The sequence below is a fragment of the Artibeus jamaicensis genome, unplaced genomic scaffold (assembly GCF_021234435.1).
Source record: "Artibeus jamaicensis isolate MK-2021 breed Jamaican fruit bat unplaced genomic scaffold, CSHL_Jam_final contig_1016, whole genome shotgun sequence".
In the NCBI taxonomy this organism is placed as follows: domain Eukaryota; kingdom Metazoa; phylum Chordata; class Mammalia; order Chiroptera; family Phyllostomidae; genus Artibeus; species Artibeus jamaicensis.
The window spans coordinates 5,430,931-5,443,477 of NW_026521195.1; the positions used below are offsets into that span (position 1 = coordinate 5,430,931).

The following is a 12,547-nucleotide window of genomic DNA, read 5'->3' on the forward strand; positions in this document are numbered from 1 at the left end:
TAATTTGATGTCACCTGTGAGTAGGCGGTCACCCGACCTCCTCGTGGGTATGTTGAGGAGGACTCTTGTGCAGATGCCGGATTTTTCTCAAAAAAAGAAATTTGTGTCTGTTGGTCTCCCAGAGTTCGATGCTTTCGTGCATGACCAAATTCATTTTTGCCAGGAACATTTTTAACTAGATGTTTGAAATGTCTGCCTCAGGGTTTTTGTTTTTTAATAAATCTCAGTCAGGTCTCCTAAACTTTCCCTTTAAGCTGTGTAACTTCCCAGTGAACTCTCTTGTACCTGAGTGAATCGATTTGCTATGTAGGTTCTGTGCCATAAGCTCATTGAATGTTGGGGCCTGCAACCAAAACGTCATGATTTCAGTCTGGAGCCCTTGTTCTGAGGCCGTACTCTGGCAGAGCTAGATGTCAATTAAGATTAGTCCTTGTTAGTAGAAATAAAGTCATTCTATCTGCTTGCAAAAGAATCCCTCTGTTCTTCTTCTAGCAGGGTGGGAGGGTATATTCAGCTCACACAAAACTTTATCCTTCCATTAGTGCAAAGGTAAAAAGAAGTCTCGAAGAGCACCCAGTTTTATCTCCTGGAATGTGTGACCCGAGCCGTGGGGTGCCCTTCCTGCAGAGCCGCCCTCAGAGGTAGTGTCAGGTTGCACCTTCTGTCCCTGGCTCAAGAAGTGAGTCTGTGCGGAGCTTGAAGAGCTCGGCCACGTGGTTCCGGTCCACAGTCAGCGTCAGCAGCAAGTGCACTGTGTCACCATTGATATGATGTAAGTACAGTGTGGGAAGGTCCAAGTTGGATCCCAGAGGGAAAAATGCTGGAAGTCTTCCACCTTGTGAACGCTGCTGTCCGTGAAAGACTGGATCTGCTGGTTCAGAGCTCACGCAGCCTGGGTCTCACTCCAGGCCAGGCCCTGTTCAAAGCACTTCCCAGGTATCCGGGTCAGAGGGAGTTCAGTGGCATGGATCAGATCACAGACTGTGGACCGGCTAGGTGGCCAACTGGCCAAGTGAGTGCTGGTTTCCTGAGTGGCTCCATGACCTCATTTTGAGAACGGGGATGATGACAACACCTATGTCAGAGGGCATTTGGGGCAACTGAAGGCGTTGCTGTGTGGGAACCATTCAGTGGGGTGCCCGGGCCACAGTGAGTTACATCAGCTCTTACCATCATCATCTTATTAGTCATCTCAAGAAAGCTGTGGGACGGGTCCTGTGGTTGCCCCCATTTTACAGTCGAGCCAGGTCGGACACAGAGAGCAGCTCTCCCAAGGCCACCAGGCTTGGAGGCAGTGAATGGAGGTCCAGCGCGGCGGCCTCTGTTTGCTCTGCCGCTTCTCATTGTGAGGAGGAGCAGGACATGGCCAGGAATTGTTGATGTGACCTAAAGTAAATGAGGTCTGCGAGGAAGAGGGGTGTCTCTTGTCCTGGTGGTATGGGCTTTACCACCCTGGGTAGCCACCCCTGGGTGACTCCACCCACCCACCAACTGGATGGAGGTCAGCACATTGGCTGGAGCGCACCTTCTCTTTGGCTGACTGCTAGCTCAGCAAATGGCATCGCTGTCTACGTGTCCTGTTCCATAAGACAGGACCCTGAGTTACCCTGGGCTTCAGCATATCCTTCTTCCCCTATATTCAGTCCACCATCAATTCCTGTTGATTTTTATTCTTAAAATAGCTCACAAGTCCACACCTGGTCATCATGTGCCGTGGCGTGAACCATCACCCACGTTCCCAGTCGTAGTCAGGCCCATCTGACTCCCAAACCTTTCCTCTTTCTTGTGCCATCTTGGCTTTGATTTAAAAAGTTGAGTGTTGACTGATGGCTCAGTTGGAGCATCGTCCCTTGCACCAAAGGGCTGTGGTTTGATTCCCACTCAGGACACATACCTAGGTTGCAGGTTCAATGCCTGGTTAGGGCACATGCCAGAAGCAACTGATGGATGTTTTTTTTCTCATATTGTTGTTCCTCTCTCTCTTTTTCCTTTCCTCTGTCTCTCAAAAAAAAAAAAAAACCCAAAAAACTGAAAAAAGTAAGGTGTCAAGTGGAAGCTGGTTTTCTTTGACCTCCTTTATTAAATTCGTGCCTCGGATAATTAGGTCCTAGAGTCTGACCTCATTATCAGGCCTGTCAGCCAAATTCAAGTGTTTCACAAAGATTTATAACATCTGACCTTTTTCTTGGCAAGGCGAAGTATATCGTAAGAGAAAAATGAGAAGATGCATGACGGCCTCTTCTAATTTCCCCCCCTACAATTTCTGTAACTAATCTAGTTAGGTTTTTCTTTTTTTAAAATCAGACGTCAGCAGTCCCAAGTTTGCTAGAACTGAGTGCAAATAAAAAGAATTTAAATCATCAGCATCCAGTTAATTTACCAAGGTAAATGTTAAAAGGTTCCCATTTAGTAAATTGGCAGCACTGAGTTGGAAATCCCACAGTCTGTTTCCCTCTTACCAGCTTTTAGTCTCACTGCTCCCCAGGCTGTGCCAACAGACTGTGGGGCAGCTTAGACCTGAGGAAAGTGAAGCGGAAATGAGCATTAAAAAGAAAAAAAAATCCATCCAGAATGCGATCCTCAGGACGGTAGTGAGCAGATTGGTAACCCCAGGAAACCATCAGTAATGTTGGCGTTCACCTAGAACTGCAGGCCACCTTTCCCCCAGTTCAAACCTTGGGTTTATTTTTCAATAAATGTGGTAAGAAATTTCTGGATTCCTATACTTATCTAGGGAGGAGAAATCCTTCTGTTCATCAACAGCAAACACTGGCCAGTGGGATCGCTGTTATCTTGGTGTTTGTGTGAGTAACTTCAAAGTGTGGCCACCTGTCCTTGCTGATAGCATGTGCTCTGAAAGTATTTTATCTTAAGAAAAATTGGGGCAAACTTGTGAGGGAGCCCAGATTAGAAACCCGAAGGAAAAGATTTCTACCCTACAACCCAGGGAGCTGTGACAAAGCTTCCCAAGGTGCAAGAGATAAGAGAGAAAACTCTACAGGGCCTTGTTGTTGTTTATCTTACTGGGGGTTTATGCCTAAGCACCAGGGCACTAAAGTATCTAAAACCCTGAGAAAAAGGAAAAGTCATGTTTTTAAAGGGAAACTTCTCAGAGAAACATTTTGAGGGTCTTCTGTTTAGAGCCGGGATGGGACACCCTGAGGAAGGAGCTGTGCCTCAGTCCCCGCTAGAAGCCCACAGCTCCAGAAACTGGGGGACCCGCTGCACCATGCGTCCCCTCCGTCAGCTTGCAGGTGGAGCAGTGGCACGTCAGGGCCACTCCCTTGGAGACGAGGAGAGTGAAGTCAGAGAGGGGGCAGCTGGGTGGGTCTGTACAACTGGGCACAGGCCAGAAGGACACGGGCAATGAGGAAGCGGCACAGTGACCGGGGGCAGGTCCCCCTCTGTGCAGAGAGCGTCCCTTCAGTTTTTCCATAGGGATCCTTAAATGCCTGTACATGGAAGCCCGAGTCCACTTCTCCTGGAGAGGAAGAGATTGGGCGAGTCTGAGTTCTGGTTACCTCCACATACACGGAGGACTTTCCTGCGAGACCCGGCCCGTGGCCGGAGAGAACTTGGGTCCCGTCTGTTTCAGCTTACTGCTCAAGCGTTGTGGTTTCCTGCCCGCGCCACGCAGGTCCACCTTCCAGAACCTTACGCCAGCCTTCCTCCTCCAGTTCCCATCCCGATGCAGTCGCTCATCCTTTAAACCCAGGAAAAAAATGTGTCTACATCTGTAAAACCTCCATGGACTGCAGGCGGAGTTATTATCCCCTCTCTACCCTCATGACAGCCTGTCTAGTTCTATTATGAAGTGTAAGGGGGAAAAGATTTCTAAGCAGTGGGGCCTCTGTGCGTTTCTCTTAAGGAGACTGCTTCAGCCGGTTGTCAGTGCTTGGTAATTTAATAACAACAGCAATAACAACAACAATAACAACAACAATAATAATACCACCACCACTGTAGCAGGCCCAGTTCTAATTGCTTTAAAAATTCAGTTTTCGCAACAGTCCTATGAGAAAGGTTCCATGATTGTCCCCCTTTTGCAGATGAGGACACTGAGGGTGGACATATTATGGAATTTGTCTCAAGTCACGGAGACATGCAGAGGCAGGAGTAATGCCCAGGCAGACATGTGACCTCACACTCATTCCCCAGCCTGTGCTCTGGAGAAGGAAACTGTCCAGAACCTGCACAGGGAGAAGGGGCAGAGGCCGATGCCCTCCTGCGCGCATTGCCTGCCTTAGGCCTGTCCTTTCAGGATGACTAATTCTGTGCTGAGTGGTCAGGTGGAAGCCCCCGGGGCCCAGCCCAGCACCCTGCCTTCTGTGGAAGGGCTTCTCGATCACCTGATGCAGTCCAGTTTCCTGCCGTGGCCTTTGGAGCTGGGCAGTTGCTGGAGAGAGAGGGAGAAAGGAGCTTCGCATATTGTTTTTGAATCAGCAGGTTTGGAAACTTTGAGTGTTTGGCCCACAGGACAGTGGAAAGGCTCCAGCGTTTCCTGTGGCCTGCAGTCTGGGTTCTGAGATAGGGAGCCGGGCCTGAACTTTGGGACATCCCTCCACTGGGGGACGTCAGCCCTTGTCCCCGAAGCAGGGCTTGTAGGGGTGGGGGCTGGGAAGGGGGGAGCCCACACTGGCATTACAACAGCCTAAAAGGAATCTGAAAAGCAAACATCCAAACACCAGAACAAGGAGGGAAGTGAGTGCGCCTTGGTCTGTGAGATAATGAATTTTCCATTTGAGATGTGCTTCTGTCCTTGCAGAGAGCTCAGAGCGAAGGGCTGAGAACCAGCAGCCTGGCTCCAGCCTCCTCTGGTTTTTGATAGAATTTCTCCAGGAGGAAAACTAATCTGAAGTCGACCCCGATTTCACCTCTGAGCGCCTCCACTTCTATTTCTGGCCAATGGGACAAAGGAGTTGCTGCCACTTCAGGAAGTGCCTGGAGGTTTTCTGTGTGAGGAATTCTGGATTTTTAAAATGCATCATTGGCTTGAGTCATTCCGCACATTTAAAAAAAGGATCTCTGAGTTTGCTTTTAAGGAAAGAGTGATTCATTCACTTGTCTGAGAAGTACTTTTTGAGCTACTATTTGCCATGCCATCTGGTCAGGACCAGAGGTGCAGAAACAGTTAAGATATAATTTCTATTCTTGGGGAAATCATGTAAACCTGGAGCAGAAGGTGCGCACAGGTGCGCTGGCAGGTGCATGGAGAACACCTACGAAGTGGGCACTTTCTCCTCGCTTGGGAGGCTGTGGGGTCAGGGAAGTCTTTCCGAGGAGCTGGCATATGTGATTGGCTTTGAAATCTAGGTGGGAGTTTCGAAGCTGCTCCAAGAGGAGGGGGAAAGACGTTCCAGGTGGAGGGCATGCTGTGAACAAAGGCAGAAGGCATGAGGGTGCGTCGTACCCAGGAAATGGCAGCAGCTTGATGAGGAAGGAAGTAGCCAGCATGGGTCCGGGTGCTCTCCTCTCCACCCAGGAGACTGTGGTGCACCTGTGCAGGTATTCTGACCTGCCCACTCTGAGGCTTGCCTTCTTTAAGCAGTGTTACAAGCAGCCACTGCAAAAGGACTGTTGGTGACTTTGAGGGAAAGCCTATTTGCCATGTTTGACTTACAGTCATCGCTTGTGTCTGCGGGGATGGATGCAGGGATGCATGCAGGGATGCAGTTGGTGGGGAAGGGTGCGCGGGGATGGGATGCTCAGAGGCAGCCTGGGCCAGGCTGTGGAAGGTTCATGTGCTGTACTCCCCAAATCACCGTGCAAATGTTATCAGTGGAAGTGGGGTTCTTTTGTCTAAAGAAGAATTTCCTGAGACCCGCACTAGAGGATGTGGCTCTCTGGTATGGTTTACTGATGATGTTCAATTAAGAGGGTTCCCTCCCAACTTTCTAATGTCCCGTCTCCATCCGTTTTGCCATAGAAAAAGTCCAGTCTCGTCTTTGATAGGGCCAGGGTGAAGGTCACTTGCCCAGAGTTTTCACTCCATATTAAAGTCCAGTCCAGCCCAGCCCAGTCCAGCCCAGCATCCAGCTAGCCTAGCGTGCGTTTCCAGCTGCAGTCCCTTGCTGGACTTCAGTATTCAGGCTTCCTACTGGAGACCACACCATGCAAGTGTGGGTCACCAGTGAGACAGTGAGAGAGCTCCTTGTTCCCTTGGCATTGTAACCATGAGCTTGGGTTTTGGGACAGACCTGGTGCTTTCTCAAAACGACCAGTCAGCACCCTAGACTTTCCATAGGATTTGGATAGGGTCCATCCCTCACTTAGACTGACAGGCCTCTGTGGTCCACCACCTGCTCCTCCTGGACCCCCCAGCAGTCCAGTCCCAGACAGGGGACGGGAGGAGTGTCCATCCCTTGGCAGAGCAGCGCTATGATCCCCTGGGGTGTGAAGCTGCAGCTTCCTGGCTAAGCAAGCAGATAAGCTTATGCTGCCTTTCAATGTCTTGTTCCCTTTTCTCTCCCTTTTTTCTTTTTTTAGCTAAATACTGACAGTGACACAAAGATTTAAAGTAGGAGATGAGGTACTCAGATCCTAGCTATCACGAATACAGATATTCAGTTTCTCTTGCTCTTTAGCTTCAGCTACTTTGCACAGTAGAAGCTGTCATTGATTGAATTGTTACTGGCCCACATGAATGGGAAAGAGTTACTCCAGAGAACTGGGCCGTTTTCCTGGAGCCATTCCCCCAGATGTAGGTGATGATAATCCAACGTGGGGCTGAAGTCAGGAGTGTTCTCTACCACTTTCCACGACGTTTCTGGCCAAGACTACTTGGCAGTTCTTTTTCCTGAGAAACCTAGCAGGCAAATGGTGTCAACGCATCGTTTCCCAGAGTATGCCAGAAGAAACCAGTGCCACCAGATGCTCCCTGAGGGGAGAAAAAGTGGTTTTGGACACATGCATTTGGGAAATACTGTATATGGCTTGTGAAGATTTCACAGTCTACATATATTACATTAAAGGCTCCCCCAACTCCTGTAGTAAAGGAACCTTCTTTAATACATGTGATAGTGATTAAAACCACACTTCGGAACCAGACAGACATAGACTCGACAGAGTAGGCAGTTAGGTGTGAGCAGAGCCGGAACATATGTCAGGTGCGGAATGTTACCAGGGTGGAGAGTCCAGGTGCCTAGCAATGGGCGAAGCTGAGAAAACAACGTTCTAGACTAACACCTTTCCTTGCCCAGCATGTTGCTAGTCGTGCAGTTGAGAGCCCTGACCTTCCATATCGCTGGTCATGTGGTTTTGACCTCTCAGGAGAAACAAGAGGCTGGAGCGTAGCCTCATATGACTACCACATAAGCCCTTGCGTGGCCACTCCCTTAAGCATTAATCCCCCAGGACAGAGAGGTTCCGATCAACATTGAATAGTTTTAGGAGCAAAGCCTGAGGTCTGCTGGCTATAGAGACAGAGTTCTGGTCAAACTAGAGACAACACCTCAGCCTCAGTTGTGTTTCAGCTCCAGGCCCCGAGGAACAGCAGAACCAGATGCTGACGTCATGACCAGATGCAAGGACAAATTCCCACCCCCGCCCTGTGGTGCCAACCAATTAGTGGAGACCACAACCCCGAAACAACACACCCGAATATGCTGTCGAGATCCTTCCTTGAGACCTCCCCTAAAATCCCCACCTTTGGAAAACAGCTCTTGAGACAAAGGTCCCCAGGTGTGCACACCTGTGCACGCGCTTTCTCTCTGGCCTTTCCCACCGCCGCCTTTCCCCAGGGATGGTCTCCCTGCAGCACACCCACACCTTATCCTCTCTTCTTCCCTCAGACGCGATGGCTTTTCTGTCTTTCTCCTAAGCATCAACGACTCTTCTGTGGCCCCTGTAACTTGTTGCCTGAGTCCCCGCAGCCCCGCTGGCTCACTTCTTCTGCCTTGGTGACTTCCCAAATAAACTTCTTGCCTGGAGGGCTTGGTTCTGAATTCTTTCTCAGCCAAACTCAAGGACTGAGGTCTAGCTCCACTGTTAATAGTCTGAGGTATGGCCGGGCTTCCTGTGTGACCGGGGACTTCTGGTGAGTTAGTTAATGTCTGTGCATCTCAGTTTCCTGGCCTGTAAAATGGCTTATTTTTTTAATGGGACCTATTTCATAAGGTTATTGTGAAAAGTGCTTAGAACATCAACTAGTTAGATATTATTAGCTGTTTTTCCATTTAATGTTTTACAAGAGATTTGGCCATTTTTTTTTTTTTTGCATTGCATTAACATTTCAAAGAAGCAGTGTGGTGTGGGAAATGCCAGACAGACTAATTCCTGCAGTGCACACACAGCTCCTGTTGGCAGTTCAGGAGAGGAGAGGCCGCTCGAGCCACCATGGGCTCCATCAGAAATGTGGATCTGCAGGTACCAGAGCTCGAGAATACGGCAGAAAAACTGTGGTTTCCCCTGAGCTGCCAGGTTCGATCCTGTAGCTTCAGTGGGTGGTTTGGATGCTAGTCATGTCCCCAGGGAATGGCAGGATTCTAACTCAGGTCAGTGAACAGACGTGGCAGCGTGGGCCTATTGCTTGAGCTGAAAGCAGTTCAGAAACAGCAAACATGGGAGGTGTACTCTCTGCTCTTCTCCTTTCTCCTTTAAAGGGTTCTATTGACATTTTGGACCAGACCATTCTTCGCTCTGGGGGCTCATCCTGGCTGCTGTGGGAAGTTCAGCAGCATCTCTGTCCTCTACCCACTAGACGACAGCAACACCTCCCGCTTGGAGACAATCGGAATGTCTCCAGACGCACAGATGTACCCTAGGGGGATAACATTACCCCTCGTTGAGAACCACGGCACTAAAGTGACTGATTCTAATCTTGCTTTAAGAAAATGATACGGAGCAATTTTACAAAGTAGGCATTAATAGTCATCAATATACAGCATTTTAACTGTGAAACAGGGAGATGAGAAGTAGAAAAAAGACCATTTTAAGAAATAAAAATACTGTCTTTAAAGTTACTAAAAGCAACAGGAAAGAATGGATGTAAAAGCCGCACCACTTGAGGACAACTTTGTAACTTTTGATTGATGGCAGCACTTTCCCTCACAGGCAGCGCTAGCGCACTCCTTTTGTAAGGGAGATTTACATCTGTAAAGCAGATTTTCATTTGTAAAGTTGTCCCTTTTGTCCCCCCAAACACTTCAGAGACAGCTCTGTCTCCTGAGAGGGCTTCCCAGCACACAAGGAGCCTTATAAACAACCCTGCATTTCCAAGCCAGCAGGTTCACCCCCCAGAAGCCACACCCCTTTTCCTTTGTTTAGCCTCTTCACACTTCATCACCACTTGTGCCCGGTATATGAGCTTCGAATTCTAACCACCCCTTTGAGTTCCTGAGTTCTCCTGCAGCTATGCTCATTGCATGAGTAAATAAATGCTTTATGTTCTTTCTGGCTAATCTTTGTTTAAAGGCCGGCCCCCAGTAGCTGCACTTAAGAGGGCCAAGGAAGGGTTTGCGCCCTCCTTCTCATAGTGCAGGGAGAGGAAAGGAAAGTCTGGTTTGGGGGGGTGTGTTTCAGAGGCCCTTTCTCTTCCTTCCTCATCCGAATGCCCGGGGAAAATGTCCTCTATTTCTTTATCTATCAAAGACTGCTCGACATCGAACTATGGGACTAGTGCTCTCTCCCAACTAGCCCCAAAATTGTTAGAAACCTCTTATCTTGTCTCCAGTGGAACATGAGGACCAGTGGGCAGAGGCAGTGGGAGCAAAGGAAGGGGCAGAGGAGTGGAAGCCAATTGTTTCTCCAGCTGCTCAGTGTTTCTTTCCCAATGGATCTGCCTTTTGGCCTTTCCTGACCCATCCGTCTGTTCCTTGCAGTGAAGTTGTGGGCACACAGTTCACCAGAGCCGGGGTGTTAGTTTTCCCATTGCTCAGCTCCTTATAGGCTCATTTTTTCTCTGTGTAATAGAAAGACCAGACATAGGGTCAGAGGGTTAAAAGCCGTCGCAGGGACCCAAAACTAACACTACATAGAAACATCAGGAAAAATATGGATCCATATTTTTGAACTTTATGAAACCTAAAATCTCATTATGCTGCCTAGAAAAACCTGTAGAGCAGGAACAGATCTCTATGAGCGACAATGGTGAGGTGAGTTTCCCACACACAAACAGACATGTAGGAATTTGGGCGTGAACAATGTATAGACATAGACAGATTTCTAGATGGGAATCAAGACGAGTTTCTCTCTGTCGTCTTGGAAATATGACCCAAAGCTAATGAGACATTCAGCAGAATGATAAGAATTTCAACTTGCTCAGGATTATGGAGTCACATCTAACTGGTCTGGGGACTTAAGTAACTAACTCCAAATAAAAAGTGATTCTTCTGTCTAATTTAATTCACTCAACTATAAACAAGCCATTTGATATTCATATTAAGGTTATAGAATCTTTTATTTTTATTAGTAAACTTATTGGGGTTAATAACATGTAAAATTCAGGTGTGCAACTTTATCACACAACATCTGTATGCACAATTCTATTATGCATTCTTGTAGAATCTTAATATTAAAAATGGAATACAGTGAGTCAATCAGCAGACAGGCAGAAGCATTGGAAAATCAACGCCCATTTCCTAGTTGCTTCCAAAGACTGGGCACATAGTTCTGCCTTACAAGGCAGAATGGTTGGACTTCTGGTCAAGATGGCGGCATAGGCAGACATGGCCCACCTCTTTGTATAACCACCTCAAAATTACAACTAAAATATAGAACAACCATCACTTAGGAATGAGGCAGAATAGTTGGAATGTCTAGTCAGCTGTGTAGACATCCTACTAGTGGTTCTTAAATTTTCATTTGCATGAGAAGTATTACATCAGGGTGTTTACCCAAATCATGTAGCTTATATATACGGTACATGATGATACTAGACGCGATTTTACTTCCAGCAGCTCTGATGAGATGTTGGTTGTAGGGAGGATGCGTGTGGCTGGCAGTCTGGGGTGAGAGGCCTGCCTGCCCTGCTGGTGTCACTGCGATCAGGGCGTGCTTCCTGCCGTACAGTACTCCTACTGCATGGGGGTGAGTCAACCAGTAGTGCGAGAACTGCAAGCATGGCCCTGGGGAAGCAAAACCCACCGTCTTGGTCATGTGTGGCCATGCACAGACCTGCATGTTCATGTTTCTTAGAAAGCCTGATGAGACAATTTGTCTTGGGTCAAGTTCTGCGATTGGTGGCCCAGAGCACTTGGTAGCTCGCCGTGTAACTGGAGGATGATTTTGAGTTCAGAGGACACTTGGCAATGTCTGCAAATGTTCCTGACTACCTCGGCTGAGAGGGGCTCTTGGCCTCTAGTGGGTGGAGGCCGGGGATGCGGCTAACCATCCTACAATGCACAGGACGACCCTACAACAAAGGACCATGCCCCCCATATGCTAACTGTGTCAAGGGTGAGAAAGTCTGTGCCGGAAACTTCCTTCCCTCAATTTCATCAGAAGCAGCAGTGACTATATATAGAAGCCTGGAGAGCTAACAGCTCCCTAGTGGAAATATACATTCAGGAGGATGAAATGTGAACTTCTGAGGATAGTGATGGAGACTGGATTATTTATTCTGCAGCTATGCACCAGACCCTAGCCTGCGGGGGCCCAGCTGCCCCTGTTCATGCTGTGTGGTAACCTGAGGAAGAGTGATGCGGTCTGATAGGACTTGGTTAAGTGAGCTCCCAGGGGATGCCCCGGCCTCGCTGCTCTGAATGGCCGCTTTGTGCACAGCTCTCCTGTATTCTCCATGGAGACCCACGGAGAACCACGTTATTGTATTCTCACCTGTTCAACAGGTTTTGACTGAATGGCCTTTGAGAAATCAATACCAGCTAAAGGGGAAGAAGAGCACACCTGGCTTTTGATTCCTGGAAGGCTGGGTGACCTTTTTCCATGTCATTCTAGACTAGTTTGTGGGAGGTGGGAGGCGGGTGCTCCAGATGCATTTTTTGTTTTATTGTTTATTTTCTTGACCCTCAAGACTGCGCGCTCTTTGCTTTGAATCCTGTCACCTGATAGTCACAACGCATCTGGTTTTGCATTAGAGCCTATTGTTTTGGTTCTTATTATAGGGCATGTAATTGAATCAGGACTGATGTACCACAGTACAGATATAACACATTGTCCTTAGAATTCACAAGTGAATAAAATAGTATACAGGCTATGAAGAGGAAGCCCCAAGCACTGCCTGCCTGCCTGTATTTGCACACAGGAGGCTCCATAATTATTATACTGTCTGGTGTTGAAAATTCAATGGTTTCCAAGTTTTGAGAATTGCAACCAAAACAGCAATCGGCATTGTTAAGATTTAGTTAATAACTATTTCTTGAGGAAACATCCCAGAAAAGTAAACTTAACTCAGAAAGAATCCACAGTTTTAAGGTTTTTGGTGCAGGTTGCCAAAAGCAGCTCTGGAAAGTTGTACTAATGTGTACTCTGAATAGATATCCATGGACGTGAACTTTCTTTTTAAGTCACAACCAAGGGTAGAGTGTGTAGGGGGTCAGGAGTACCGTGAATGAACCTGCCACGTTTGACCCAATGACTGTCAGAAATTATT

At 48.0% G+C, this 12,547-nt stretch overlaps 1 protein-coding gene across 5 annotated transcripts in view; it reads left to right on the forward strand.

Annotated features, from left to right (window-relative positions):
- Positions 1-12,547, forward strand: part of ELMO1 (engulfment and cell motility 1) — a 469,444-nt gene that overhangs the window by 75,112 nt on the left and 381,785 nt on the right. Inside the window, exon 1 of one of the 5 annotated variants that reach the window (XM_053661623.1) lies at positions 8,292-8,364. The exons of 3 other annotated variants lie outside the window; for them this stretch is intronic. The gene's annotated coding sequence lies outside the window, so the exon portion shown is untranslated. Of the gene's footprint in view, positions 1-8,291; positions 8,365-8,425; positions 8,493-12,547 lie in introns of those variants that run through there. One more of the 5 variants, XM_037126579.2, reaches the window with a different exon arrangement.